This window comes from Lethenteron reissneri, unplaced genomic scaffold (genome assembly GCF_015708825.2).
Source record: "Lethenteron reissneri isolate LAM-NWPU_2019-01 unplaced genomic scaffold, ASM1570882v1 scaffold_117, whole genome shotgun sequence".
In the NCBI taxonomy this organism is placed as follows: Eukaryota; Metazoa; Chordata; class Hyperoartia; order Petromyzontiformes; family Petromyzontidae; genus Lethenteron; species Lethenteron reissneri.
Window position 1 is genome coordinate 197,179 of NW_026890860.1, and position 15,202 is coordinate 212,380.

The following is a 15,202-nucleotide window of genomic DNA, read 5'->3' on the forward strand; positions in this document are numbered from 1 at the left end:
TTTGAATTATATTCACTAGCACTGGATGAAAGTACGGACGTAAAATACACTGCTCAGCTCCTCATTTTGCGATAACAGAGGAGGTTTGACCATAGAGTCCCTGAAAGGAACAACGCGGGGAGAGGACTTGTATAACCAGGTATCTGCTGTCATCGAAAGAATGACGCTATAACGGATGGATCGACAAATTTAACTGGAAAAAATGTTGGGCTGCTGAAAAGAATCCAGGATAAAGTGAAAGAGAAAAACCCTGTTCAGGATCTTATTTTCCTTCGCTGCATCATCCAACAGGAATCCCTGTGTAAGTCTGTATTGCAGCTTAATCATGTCGTGAATCCAGTCGTAAAACTTGTGAACTGTATACGAGCAAGGGGACTTCAGCACCGTCAGTTTGTTACCTTCCTGGAGGAAACTGATGCGGATCATCAGGACTTGCTGTACCACTCTCGTGTCCGCTGGTTAAGTTTGGGGAAAGTGTTACAACGAGTGTGGGAGCTGAAAGAAGATATCATCGCATTTTTGGAGTTGATGGGGAAATCTGACGAATTCCTTGAGCTAAGCGACAAGAACTGGCTTAGTGACTTTGCGTTTGCTGTGGACATATTTTCACACATGAATGAGCTGAAAGTGAAACTGCAGGGGAAAGATCAGTTTGTTCACGACATGTACAAACATGTGAAAGCCTTCAAATCCAGCGCACTTTGTTCTCCGGACAAATTGCGAACAAATCTTTTGCTCATTTCCCTACACTTGCCATGCAGGAAGAGGCACCGCGAAATGCAAAAAAATACATCAAATCACTTGAGGACCTGCATGGAGAATTCTGCCGTAGGTTCTCTGATTTCGAAAACATTGAACAGTCACTTCAGCTGGTGTCCTGTCCCCTGTCACAAGACCCTGAAACAGCACCACAGGAGCTGCAGTTGGAACTGAAATATCTTCAGTCTGGCTCCGTCTTAAAGGAGAAGTTCAACTCTGTTAAACTGAATGACTTTTATGCTTCACTTAACAGGGCCACGTTTCCAAACCTCCGGAGGACTGCACAGAAGATACCGACTTTGTTTGGCTCGACTTATGTGTGCGAGCAGACATTCAGTGTCATGAACGCCAACAAAGCCCGTCACAGATCAAAGTTAACGGATCAGCACCTCAGATCTATCCTGAGAATTGCCACAACCAAAATAACTCCAGACTTGGATGCACTGGCAAAAATGGGAGATCAACAACACTGTTCTCATTGAAACTGAAAGTGATTATGTGTTGCTGCAGCGAGGTTGGAGCCAAATCTCCGCAACACAGTCTGCGTGGCTGCTCTAACCTGTTAATGTAGATAATAAAGAAGTTCAAGTGAGGTAATTGGTTTGGCACAGGGCTCAGATGTTTTCATGATGTTTGATCAGTCACGTTACAACATGTTTTGTATTGTTCATGTTCGTGCAATTTGTTAAATTGCCTTGCAAATAAATGCTTTGCTACCTGTTAAAGGCCACATCCTTTCATGTAATGATTTTTACATGTCATTTATATTAGTTCACACAAACACTCCAGCCACCTGTTCCTGGCCCGGCCCCTCTGTCAAATTTTAGAACCCATTGTGGCCCGCGAGTCAAAAAGTTTGCCCACCCCTGCGTTAGCCCCTACAACGTCGGCCTTCGTGTCATTCTTCACACCTCAACCACTGGTGTCGGAAGTGGCTTCCGTGCTCACGACCATGTCGAAGTCCGGCGCGAGACGGAAGACTGAGCCTGGTGTATAGACGAACGAAGAGGACGACGAAGATCCCGGAGATCGGGGCCCCGGAAATGTGCCCCGTGGAGGTGGCCCGGCTGGAGCCGGAGGAGGCGGCGGCCGGGGAAGCTGTGGCGCCACCATCAGACGTGTGGCGCGGCATCGCTGCCCAGCTGGAGCTGCTCCAGAGGTCGGTGACGCAGAACGTCGTCACATTTTTGAAACTTGCCATTCCAATGCACTTTTAATGGACGCCTCTGTCGGAGGTAACTCAAAAATGACCATTTTCTCAGGCAGAAGGAAGGTGGTGTAAGATAAAGGATGCCCCGTGACACACATGAGAGTAATCCCCACCAAGTTTTGTCGTTCCATGGAGCCTATCGCTCAAAATATTTACTTTCTTGAGTGTACATGCATCTGCTGGAATAGCCCGAGTAAATTTCATCTGCCGATAAATAGCATGTTCTTGAGGAAGCAGGGCGCTCAGTCATTCATAAATTAGCTGGATTTGGTTTGTGGTTTGTTTCGCAAGTGGCTTTTTCAACCTTCAAGGGCATGCAGAAATATCCCCGTGAGAAACAGAAAGGAATAAAATTGCCTAAAAAAACGTTTTACACCTTCACAAATCATGGCGTTGGATTCGTCTTGAAAATTCGTAAAAAACCTACATACGATACATGTCCGACGTTTCCCTCTCTAGATACAAGTTAAGGAGAAAAGCAGCCTTTGGGGCCTTAACGGTCGCAAAAATCGCCCGTTACATATACATGGGTCGGCTTCCCCTCTCGAAAACGGACACAAGTCACCCCCCGCCAGGCATTCAACTAACGACAAATGTCAGTAAGTGGCATAGTTCTGCTTTAAAATGCCCATTCGTCTTGCGTTGCTCAGGGTAATGCCCGCCAATTTCTACCGTTTGTCGGTAGTTATCGATAAAAATCTAGCATGCACCAAAACGGGAAAACACTTCCATCACACCTGCACAAATGTATGGACAGGCTGCATCTTCATGTGATGCATAAGTGGTGTCGTTGGCTGGTTGTGCCTCAGCAGGTTGTTCCCACACGGTTTCCGCGAATGAGCGCGCGTCTTGAGCTGTGTTACTCTGCCCGAGGAGCCTCTTCTCCTCCAGAGTGTGTGGCGAAGGCTGTCCCTTGGGTCGTTGCTGCTGCACGAGTCGCTGCGCTGTTCGGTCTTGTGCCAAGGAACTGCGCAAGAGTGAGGGTTGGTTTCCGTTGCTTTCAGTTTCAGTTTCATTTATTAGGTATAACCCTGTGAGCCATGCAGATCTTGACTCGGGTGCAACCGCAACAAAAACCTGAACAAGAAACATCTTAAAGTGACTACATGCAACGGAAAAATCCTGGAAAAAACAGCAAAGTCTTCCAGAGAAAATACCGCATTTCAAAAGTGTGCAAAAATCCCAGTGGGAATGCAAGTCACACAATAACAACCATAAGACAATGTAGATTAAAGTTATCAGGCCAACTCTACTACAACGAACAAACATGGCCAGACCAAACAGTCCTCAAAATCACCAAAATAAAGCCATAAAAACAATGTAATAGTGATCATAGGATTCAAATTCAACAGCAAACGGTATAAATAACTGGTACGACCAAACCCCGCAGCCATAGCTGGCTGCATGAGTCACTCCATAACAGCAGGAGCATCAGTAGTAGAATAAAAATTTCTCAATACACCTTTAAAGATCAGCACACCACAATCCTTTAAAGAGCATACTTTGCAGTGGTCATCCGGAATGATACATTTGATTTCAGGCCATTCTGAATAGTAGTGGCAGCTAGGTGAGTGAAGATCTCACAGGTAGTGATCCAAGTTGCAGTGTATTGGTGATAGCATTCCAGACCCTGGGGACATCAATAGAAAGGGCCCTTCCTCCAGTATTTTCACAGCAATAAGGAATTTGAAGCTGGTAAATGAGCAAAGACCTTAGGCCACATTTGTTCTTCGAAACAGTGAAGAGATCCAGCAGGTAAGTCTGCTGATTTTTTTGTAAGTACATCGTGAATAAATAAGATCTGATGCACATCATAAAGAGAAGTTAAGTTTGACCCAATAGAGATTGCAGTGGTGGGTCCTATACGGGCAGTTCAAATGAAAATCTTAAGGCCGAGTGATACATTGAGTCAAGCTTCTTCAGTAAAGTACTGGGGGCTGATTTATATACGATGTCAAAGTAATCAAGTAGAGGCAGTATGGCAGCGTTTATCAACTCTAAGCGGAACCTAGGGAGCAAGCAGCGCTTGTGTCGATACAGAAAACCAATTTGTATTTTGTTTTTTTACCAATATAATCAATGTGATCAGTTCAGTTTTGAATCAAAGATTCTTATAGATCTTGACTTGCTCTATTTGATGATTATTTAAGGAATATAATTGGGGAAAAATAACTTCCTGCTTTAGTCCTGGTGAGAAGCATAGCACCTTGGTTTTGGAGGTATTCAGGACCAGTTTAATAGCAACTAGCTGATGTTGTAGTTTGTTGAAATCACCCTGGAGCTTAGCAATCATGTCATCTGGAGAGCGACCAGCAGTAATCAGTATCGTGTCATCTGCAAACAGATTTACCCTGGAATGATCCAGGTCAGTGGTCAAGTCATTGACATAAAGAGAGAACAAAAGGGGGCCGAGGATGGAACCATGTGGATATTCTGTTTGAGAGGAGGCCTGACGGATCCTTGGGACATTCTGTCTACAGGAAAGCCACCCACACAGATTCCTACTTGAAACCGGATTCCCACCACCACCCATCTCAAAAGAATTCTCTCATCAAAACGCTATACCACAGAGCCCATGTCATTTCCGACCAACACCACCTGACCGGTGAATTAAGACATGTACATCGGGCCCTCAGGATGAACGGATACTCTGACCGCACTATCCGCCAAGCTGTTTCTCCCACCACACAGAAACAGCCACATGAAACTCCGACCAAAACTATCACGTTACCATACATAGCAGGCGTGACCAAAAAGATCTACAAAATTCTAAACAAACATAAGATCCAAGTCCGATTCAGTACAATGCATAAAATCCGTGATCTGATTCCATCTGTGAAGGATGTCGTTCCTGACTTACAGTATCCTGGAGTCTACAAATTGAGTTGCATTCGTGGTGATTGCTACATTGGAGAAACGAAACGTCATGTTTCTGATCGTGTCCGCGAGCACAAGTCAGATCTGAAACACGGCAGAACTGATTCTTCGGCCGTTGCCGATCATTGCTACAACTCGGTGGGCTCTCATGAAATTGTCTTTTCCGAGACCAAGGTTCTCTGCAAACCTCCTGGCTACCATCAAAGGTTTGTACACGAAGCCATACAAATATACAAACACAGACATAATTTCAACCGTGATGATGGGTACAAACTTAGTAATCATTGGAAAGATGTTATCAACCACGCAAAAAAGACTTAATTACACATTTTTGGACCATCTTATCTGACAGGCACTATTTTACTTTACCGAGTGTTAACATCCCCCGTGTTTAACAGTACTCTCTTTATTGTTCAGCCAGCACTGGTATAAACATGGGCATTTTCGTTCTTTTATCTCATGTGTATCAACAGGTGCTTGTACACACACATGTCCACGTATACTTGCACCCCACACTCTCTTTTGGCCTCCCCTCCCCCTCTGTCCAATATGTTGGCGTGTGCAACAATAGTTGCTTGCGCACAACCACGTCCACGCCGCCGCCCTCGTGTACCGCGTCGTCCATCCTTTTGGCCCCGCCCCCCTCCCCCTCCCGATACATTCCATTCATTGGCTACCACATTCTGATGAGCTCCCCCCCCTCAACTTGCATTTAAGGGATTACATCTTGAATCCTTGCCTCACTTGATGCAGCAAATCTGGCTCTGACGGTCCCACCTGATGACAGAGACTTGTGTTGCCTCCGAAACGTCGTGATTTTTATTTTATTTTACTTTTATTAATTTTAATGTTTTACCTACGTGACTTTACCGAAAAAACCTAAGAACATGTGGAACCCCTTTTGTTATATTAACACTGTTTGACCTCCAACCATCTGTGAATACAGTTTTGGGTGCGAGAAGAGACGTAACTTTTTAACCATTCTACTGCGTGTTTGGAGAAACAGAGGCAACTTAATTTACTAAGCAGGGTGTTGTGGTCCACTGCAAAGGCTTTGGACAAGTCAAGAAAAAGACTGGCGTAGTACTGCTTATTATCAAGGCTACTGTAAATGTGATTCAGAGAGTCTAATGCAAAAGATGTGGGGTGCTGTATTTTTTCTGGAACCCAGATTGTTTTCGATGTAATAGATTGTTGTCGGACAGGAAACTGCTAATTAGGTAGTTCAATAATTTTTCAAAAATTTGCATCAACGGGGACAAAATTGAGATAGGTCAGTAGTTATTTGCATCATCTTTAGGGCCCCCTTTGTGAAGTGGATGAACATAGGAATGTTTCCATTCTAGAGGTACAGATGCTTCTTTGATGGACAGGTTGAAAATATGGGCTATAGGTCTAAAAGGAGGTGGAATTAAAATCTATGTTCGTAATACTATTGCATGTTCACCAACTCACTTCTTGTTAAAAAAATGGTGCTTTGAAGGTCTGGCTCTCAGAATAACTCCCAAATAATCGACAGTTATTGGTAGTGTGCTGCTATAGACCGCCTTGTGGTAAGGATGTTGAAGCTGCGTCTGCACTGAGAGCTTCTTGAGGGCCTCCCTAAAGGTGAAATAGTTTGTGGGTGATCTAAATTGGAATTGGCTTAACCCGCCACAAATTTTGCAGATGAATTTAACCTGTTTCAATTAATAAATGTCCCCACAAGACCCAATACATTATTAAAAAGGTGACCTTTTTAATAATGTATTGGGAGTCACACCTGTTCATGCAATTTCCGACACCCCTGTCCAAACATTAAACAAATTTAGTTTCCAGCCAATCCACGAAAGTAATGTTCTGAAACAACTGTCCTACCTCAAAGGGTCCTCCTCTACCGGAGCAGATAGTATTCCTGTCTTTGCTCTGCTAACTGTTGGTCACCGAATATACAGGGAGGAAAAAAAGTATTTGATCCCCTACTGATTTTGTACTATTGCCCACTGACAAAGAAATTATCAGTCTATAATTTTAACGGTAGGTTTATTTGAACAGTGAGAGACAGAATAACAACAAAATCCAGAAAAACGTATGTTAAAAATGTTATAAATTGATTTGCATTTTAATGAGGGAAATAAGTATTTGACCCCCTCTCAAATCAGAAAGATTTCTGGCTCCCAGGTGTCTTTTATACAGGTAATGAGCTGAGATTAGGAGCACACTCTTAAAGGGGGTGCTCCTAATCTCAGCTTGTTACCTGTGTGGTGGTCAAGGTTGACACCAAGGTTGACACAGGTCACACAGGTCACACAAGCTAGGGGAGAGGTACGTACCGGTCTGGACCGGTCTGGACCGGCAGGGACGAGAGGTGGTTGGAACCGCTCTGAGGGGAGGGGGCTGGCGAGAGCCAGGGCCCCGAGACACCCCCGCCCCTCAGAGAGAGGGGATATAAGACGGCTCCCGGAGAGCGGAGGGGCGATCTCACGAGATCCTGGACCCCCAAGCCTCGAGGATGCCGCCCCGCTGGGACTGAGTGGGCTGAGTAGCTGTAGGCTAGGGAAGGAGAGTAACTGAGTAGCTGTAGGCTAGGGAAGGAGAGTAACTGAGTAGCTGTAGGCTAGGGAAAGAGAGTAACTGAGTAGCTGTAGGCTAGGGAAGGAGAGTAACAGAGTAGCTGTAGGCTAGGGAAGGAGAGTAATGAGAATAGAGCCGGAGGCTGTACCTCCCTAGGTTGTGTGGTTAGACTGTTCCCCCAGTGAGTCCGGAGGACTAGTGTTATTGGAATAAAAGCGTGTGGCCTCTACGAAGTCTCGGTCTCATTCAAGAATACTACAACTGGTGTTCGAAGCGGCCAAAGAACCTCGCCGACATGGAGACAAGACAGAAAGCGGTCACCAGGGGCCAGGAGAAGGACGTCGAGGGAGACGCTGAGCCGGAGGCGGGAGCGCCATTTCCGGGGGACGGGTCTGCGGGGGCGGGCTCGGGTTCTCCGGGGCCCTCCAGGAGTCCGCCGACGTCGGGATGGGCGATCCAGTCGGCCCATGCCCGGCTGGCCGATCTCCTCCATGCCGCTGCCTCCATCCTCGACGAGCTCACGCTGGGGGGAGCGGGAGCGCCGGGTGGAGTACCAGGCCGGAGGATGGGACGGGTTCCCGCCGAGAAACGTGCCATTCCCGCGCAAAACTTTGACGTCACCTCCGGAGGGGGAGACGTCACTTCCGCCGGGAATGCGGCCGCCGGAGATGACGTCACTTCCGCCGGGGGGGGTCACCGCTTCCGGGGGAAATGACGTCAACCGTCCAGGAGGTCAGGGGGCAGAGGTGGCCCGCGTCACATCCGCCATCTGCGGCCTTACATCGGGAGAAGCAGAGTTTTCTGGTAGGTGCCCGCCGATTCGGTCTGATATTCTGCCGCCGGAAGATGCTTCAAATACTGCACTTGGGACGCTGCTGTCTTCAAGGGGGGACTTCATCCCGGCGCTGCAACAGCGCTTGCCTTCGCTGCAGGTTTTCACAGCAAAGGGGGGGGACTGGGCTGATTTTTCACGCCGTTTCGTGGCAAATGCCGAGACGGCTGGGTGGTCTGCCGACATCGCTCTCCGAGCCCTGCCTTCCGCCTTGGACGACGTGGCCTTGGCCACGTTCCTCCTTATTCCACGCTCCACTTTGTAGGAGGCCCTCGATCGGATGGCCTTAGTGTATGGACCTCCATCCGAAACAAGACATCGGTTCACCAGTCGGAGGAGGGAGGCGGACGAGACACCTCTTGCCTATCAGAGTGCACTGATGGCGTTGGCTCAAGCAGCCTATCCTCGAAGGACGATGTGGGCCTGGACTCCATTGTGCTTGAGAAGTTGCTGCTGCTGGCTCGGGAACTGAGGATTGCCATCCACGTCAAAGATGAAGCTAACCTTTCCTCGCTGGGGGCGGCACATTACCTGCACACAGAGTTGCTCCTCCAGCGGGATGGGCAGGTGGCTGCGTGCGCCGCTGCAAGAGTTGACGAGGTCCCGGATACCCAGGCCTTCGCGTCGCAGCGGGCCGCCAGTTGGAGGGGGGCCGACCGGCCTCGCCAAGGGGAAACCCGGGGGAGACACGGATCCCCGCGAGCGTGGGCTCGCGTCACGTGCTACAACTGTGGCCAGCTGGGTCACCTGGCATCGGGTTGCCCAGCACCCCGGCGCCGGGCTCCGGGTCATCCACCATCGTCCGCCCGTCCGCCGGCCGCTCCACAAGAACCCCAGGCATGTCGCGACACCTCACGCACACGGTCCCTGCCCGCATCTCATACACCGCATACACCGCGAATCGGCGCGCCACTAAATCGCGTTGCGTTGAAGGGTGGGGAGCGGAATGGGGCTGATGTTCGGAGGCCACTTCGCGCGGCTCAGTGGTCCGAGTTGGCCCACAGGGTCGTGGCCGCGGCGACGGGCTCGTCGGTTATTCTCGGGGATATTGAGGGAATTCAATTTAGATTGTTGGTCGATACGGGGGCTTCGGCTACTATAATTTCCGACCTCATATACAACGTGTTACCAAAGAGATGTCAGGCACTCACCCCGTTCTCCGTCCCTTGCTTTGCGGCAAATGGGGGTTCCCTGGGGATTATTGGCCAAATAACTGCACAAATTTGTATTGGCGACATTAAATTATCTGGTCCCGTTTTGGTTTCCGATGCCTTGGCCGTTCCCTGTTTGTTGGGTACGGATTTCTTGGGGAGGATGCCCATCAAAATTTTAATTGACAAAGGCTGCATCGAGCTTCCTTCGGGCCGCCGGATGGCGTTTCTGCCCTCACCAAACTGGCTGCGCACAGCTTGCACGACTGTTCCGGCTATGGCGTCTGAAACCGTGCGGATTCCGCCGGGTGCGCAGATGCTAATACCACTTCAGTTACGCAAACCACTGGAGGCAGACGCTACGTCGGGGGTTTTGTTGTCTCCTTCAAATACGACCGAGCGAGGGTTGGACCTGGTGGGTGCACAAACGCTTGTGCCTAGAGATGGACAGCCCTTCATTCAGGTGCTGAATGCGGGGTTGCGGACGAAGGTCGTGCACCGAGGGGCTGTCATTGCACATGCGTCGCTGCCGCTGCACACTGACTCCGTCGCAGCTCATGTCGGTGAGGCGCCGGCGTTCGGGACGCAGGTGGGTGTCGATGAGGCATGGATGGATTATCTCTGTTCAGGGGCTGAAAATCTTTCAGAGTCACAAAGATTAAAGCTGCGCATGTTGCTTCGTGATTTTCCCGATGTTTTTAGCAAACACAAATTCGATGTTGGGTGCACTAATCTATTGAAACACCACATTGATACGGGGGATTCCGCTCCTATTCGGCAAAATCCGTTCCGATTGAGTCCGGCAGAGAAGGAACATGTCCGGTTGGCAGTGAATGACATGCTTGCCGCAGACATTGTGGCTCCCTCCAACAGCCCATGGGGTGCGCCCATTGTGCTTGTTAAAAAACATGATGGCAGTTTGAGGTTTTGTGTGGATTTTCGGAAGCTTAACAAGGTTTCGCTGGCGGACGCGTATCCACTCCCTCGCATGGACGAGTCGCTCGATGCCTTGGCGGGGGCACGGTATTTTTCAACCTTGGACCTTTTGTCGGGGTTTTGGCAACTGCCCTTGGATGACGCTTCCAAACCTAAGACCGCGTTCCGTACACCACAGGGCCTTTATCAGTTCAACCGGTTGCCCATGGGATTGCACTCAGCTCCAGCGACGTTCCAGAGATTGATGGAACTGGTCCTCGCTGGCCTGCAGTGGGACTCTTGTCTTATATATCTGGACGACGTGATTATTTTCAGCCGTACGTTTGAGGAACATCTGGACAGACTGCGGGCTGTATTTCTCAGAGTGCGATCAGCTAACATTAAATTTAAGCCTCAGAAATGTTTCCTGTTGCGTGAATCGGTGCGGTACCTCGGCCACGTTGTCAGTTCTACGAGTATAGCCACTGATCCTGCTAAAACTGACTGTGTAAGAACGTGGCCCACGCCCACGTCTGTGGGGGAAGTCCGCAGCTTTATAGGCTTTGCGTCCTATTACCGCCGGTTTGTTGAGGGGTTTGCGACGATCGCCAAACTCCTTCATGCTCTGACGGCTAAGGGGGCTAAATTCCATTGGGGGGAAGAGGAAGACAGGGCGTTCAGGGCACTTCGCGATGCCCTTGTCCGAGCTCCTCCCTTATGCTATCCCGATTTCACGTTGCCCTTCATCCTGGACACCGATGCCAGCAATACCGGCATCGGCGCGGTGCTTTCGCAGGTTGTCAACGGGGTCGAACGGGTCGTTGCCTACGGCAATAGAGTCCTGTCTCCGGCAGAACAACGTTATTGCGTCACCCGCCGTGAACTGCTCGCTATTGTCGTGTTTGTTCAACAATATCGACCGTACCGGTTCGTTCCGATCACGCCGCGCTACAGTATGCGTTGAAAATAGACCAGCCGTCCGGCCAGCTGTCACGTTGGCTTGAGGTCCTACAGGACTACACGTTCACGGTGGTGTACCGGAAGGGGACACAACATTTAAACGCGGATGGCTTGTCACGCCTTCCTCCGGGTGATGGGTGCGCGTGTTTTATGGGCTCGGGGAGATGCAAATCGGCCACGAGTACCGCTCCGGCTTCTCCCTTGGCAGCGGCAGCAGGGGTGGTCGATAGGGAACCTGTCGCCGAGGGGGACTCGCAGGTGTTGGTCGCTCGCGACTCGCTCCTCGATCTGCCTCTGGACGAATGGGGACGGTTCCAGATGGAAGACAATTCCCTCCTCAGGTTACGCCGTCGTGCGGAGAGAGGGGGAGATTGTCAGGAAAGGGTAGGTACTGTCAGGTTGCGGGAGGGTCTCCTCATGTCATGGGACGCCAGCTCGGGGTGTTACAGAATCGTCGTCCCCACCGTTCTGCGGGGCAGGGCCGTGTGGGCGGCGCACGAACGCATCCTGCATTTGGGTATTCACAAAACGCTCGCTACACTGCAATTGGATTTTTTTTGGCCGGGAATGGCGCGCGATGTCGCCGACCTTTTGAATAGTTGCACGCAGTGTGCGCGGCGGAAACACCCGGCTAGGGCGGCTTGCCCACCCCTTCAGTCCATTCAGGTATCCCGGGTTAATGAGTTGGTGGCTCTTGACATTCTGGGTCCCTTCCCTGTCACCGCTCGGGGAAATAAGTACCTGCTGGTTGGGGTTGAATATTTCACCCGTTGGCCTATGGCCTGGCCCCTCCCCAACCAGTCGGCGGCAGCCATTGCGGAGGCGTTTCTCCAGGGCTACGTCCTGGATAAGGGCGCCCCGGAACGGCTGCTAACCGACCAGGGAAAGAACTTTTCGTCCAATCTTCTGCGGGAGGTTTGTGACCTTTTGTGCACACAGAAGGTCCGGACTTCCCCCTACCACCCGCAGACCGATGGTATGGTCGAACGTCTACACCGGACCATTACCTCTATGTTGTGTCATCAGGTAGACGACACACAGTTGGATTGGGACTTGAAGATTCCCGGAGTTCTGGCCGCATATAGGTTGGCGCCTCACGCGGCCACGGGCTATTCGCCCTTCTACTTAATATACGGCAGGGATGTCGACCCCCCCATGGAGGTGCACATGCGGGTCCAGTCTGCGGCTTCTCGCTCGAAACTGTCCGAACACGCTCAGTTCAATATTCGGAAGTTGGTCGAGGCGAGGGTGGCCGCGCAGGAAAATTCCAGGGCAAGGCAACGGGCCAATGAGCGTCTGTATGATCGCCGGGTTACGGTGTATAAATGGGCGGTAGGGGATAAGGCGTGGCTGCACTGCCCGCAGGTGCCGCTGTCAACGTCATCGAAATTGCTGCGGCCCTGGCGGGGGCCGGTCGACATTGTTCGGGTCGTTCGGGACCAGTGTGTTAGGGTCGCGTGCGGACGGCGTTCTTGGTACGTGCACCCCTCGCGCCTGAAGCCCTATGTCGCACCACGCACTCACACACCTTCATCTCGCAGGGGCCGGCCGCGTGACGTGTCCGGCAGGTTGGGGGAGGGGCCTCGTGACCCCCTTGTTGTTCCAAAACCCACTGCCACTCTTTCGGATGCTGCAGGTGTGAGTCCACCTAGGGTGGTCTCCCCAGAGGAGCGGGAAGCGAGCCGGCCGCCTGTCCAGCAGGAAGACGGCTCGCGGGCTTTGTCCCCGGGGCCTCGAAACGTGCCGGACGCCCGTCATCTGGCCCCTCCTGACCCTCCGCAAGGAACGCTGGCTTCTGGCGATGGACCCGCCACACGGACTCGTTCGAAGGGTCTCAGGTTCTCCTGAGACCTGTCGCAGATACACTGCCTCCTCGCGGGGCCTGGGTGTTCGAGTCACCTTGTTCGTTGGTGTGGTGTGTCCGCGGTGTTCTTGTGTACAGGGGGGTTGGGGTAAATTATCGGGGATAGTTGTGTTTGTTGTTGTTCTGTTGTTGTTATTGTTGTGTTGAGGCTCACGCATTGTTCTTGTCGTGTTCAGAATTCCTGGTTCGCGAGTTAGGGTTGGGATGTGGATAGTGATGCAGCCGGGACGGCTGCGTGCTGTATAGGGGGGGGGTGATGTGGTGGTCAAGGTTGACACCAAGGTTGACACAGGTCACACAGGTCACACAAGCTAGGGGAGAGGTACGTACCGGTCTGGACCGGTCCGGACCGGCAGGGACGAGAGGTGGTTGGAACCGCTCTGAGGGGAGGGGGCTGGCGAGAGCCAGGGCCCCGAGACACCCCCGCCCCTCAGAGAGAGGGGATATAAGACGGCTCCCGGAGAGCGGAGGGGCGATCTCACGAGAAGCTGAAGGAGGTGCAGCCGGAGATCTTGGACCCCCAAGCCTCGAGGATGCCGCCCCGCTGGGACTGAGTGGGCTGAGTAGCTGTAGGCTAGGGAAGGAGAGTAACTGAGTAGCTGTAGGCTAGGGAAGGAGAGTAACTGAGTAGCTGTAGGCTAGGGAAAGAGAGTAACTGAGTAGCTGTAGGCTAGGGAAGGAGAGTAACAGAGTAGCTGTAGGCTAGGGAAGGAGAGTAATGAGAATAGAGCCGGAGGCTGTACCTCCCTAGGTTGTGTGGTTGGACTGTTCCCCCAGTGAGTCCGGAGGACTAGTGTTATTGGAATAAAAGCGTGTGGCCTCTACGAAGTCTCGGTCTCATTCAAGAATACTACACCTGTATACAAGACACCTGTTCACAGAATCAATCAATCAGATTCCAAACTCTCCACCATGGCCAAGACCAAAGAGCTCTCAAAGGATGTCAGGGACAAGATTGTAGACCTACACAAGGCTGGAAAGGGCTACAAGGACCATCGCCAAGCAGCTTGGTGAGAAGGTGACAACAGTTGGTGCGATTATTCGCAAATGGAAGAAACACAAAAGAACTGCCAATCTCCCTCGGCCTGGGGCTCCATGCAAGATCTCACCTCGTGGAGTTGCAATGATCATGAGAACGGTGAGGAATCAGCCCAGAACTACACGGGAGGATATTGTCAATGATCTCAAGGCAGCTGGGACCATAGTCACCAAGAAAACAGTTGGTAACACACTACGCCGTGAAGGACTGATATCCTGCAGCACCCGCAAGGTCCCCCTGCTCAAGAAAGCATGCCCGTCTGAAGTTTGCCAATGAACATCTGAATGATTCAGAGGACAACAGGGTGAAAGTGTTGTGGTCAGATGAGAACAAAATGGAGCTCTATGGCATCAACTCAACTCGCCGTGTTTGGAGGAGGAGGAGGAATGCTGCCTATGACCCCAAGAACACCATCCCCACCACCAAACATGGAGGTGGAAACATTATGTTTTGGGGGTGTTTTTCTGCTAAGGGGACAGGACAACTTCGCCGCATCAAAAGGGACGATGGACGGGGCCATGTTCCATCAAATCTTGGGTGAGAACCTCCTTCCATCAGCCAGGGCATTGAAAATGGGTCGTGGATGGGTATTCCAGCATGACAATGACCCAAAACACACGGCCAAGGCAACAAAGGAGTGGCTCAAGAAGAAGTACATTAACGTCCTAGAGTGGCCTCGCCAGTCTCCAGACCTTAATCCCATAGAATATCTGTGGAGGGAGCTGAAGGTTCGAGTTGCCAAACTTCAGCCTCGAAACCTTAATGACTTGGAGAAGATCTGCAAAGAAGAGTGGGACAAAATCCCTCCTGAGATGTGTGCAAACCTGGTGACCAACTACAAGAAACGTCTGACCTCTGTGATTGCCAACAAGGGGTTTGCCACCAAATACTAAGTCATGTTTTGCAGAGGGGTCAAATACTTATTTCCCTCATTAAAATGCAAATCAATTTATAACATTTTTGACATGCGTTTTTCTGGATTTTGTTGTTGTTATTCTGTCTCTCATTGTTCAAATAAACCTACCATTAAAATTATAGACTG

At 50.8% G+C, this 15,202-nt stretch overlaps 1 long non-coding RNA gene across 1 annotated transcript in view; it reads right to left on the reverse strand.

Annotated features, from left to right (window-relative positions):
* Window positions 1-203: 203 nt before the first annotated feature.
* Window positions 204-15,202, reverse strand: part of LOC133361648 (uncharacterized) — a 30,781-nt gene continuing 15,782 nt past the window's right edge. The window contains exon 3 of the long non-coding RNA XR_009757401.1: window positions 204-2,936. This is a non-coding gene — a long non-coding RNA (uncharacterized LOC133361648). The remainder of the gene's footprint in view (window positions 2,937-15,202) is intronic.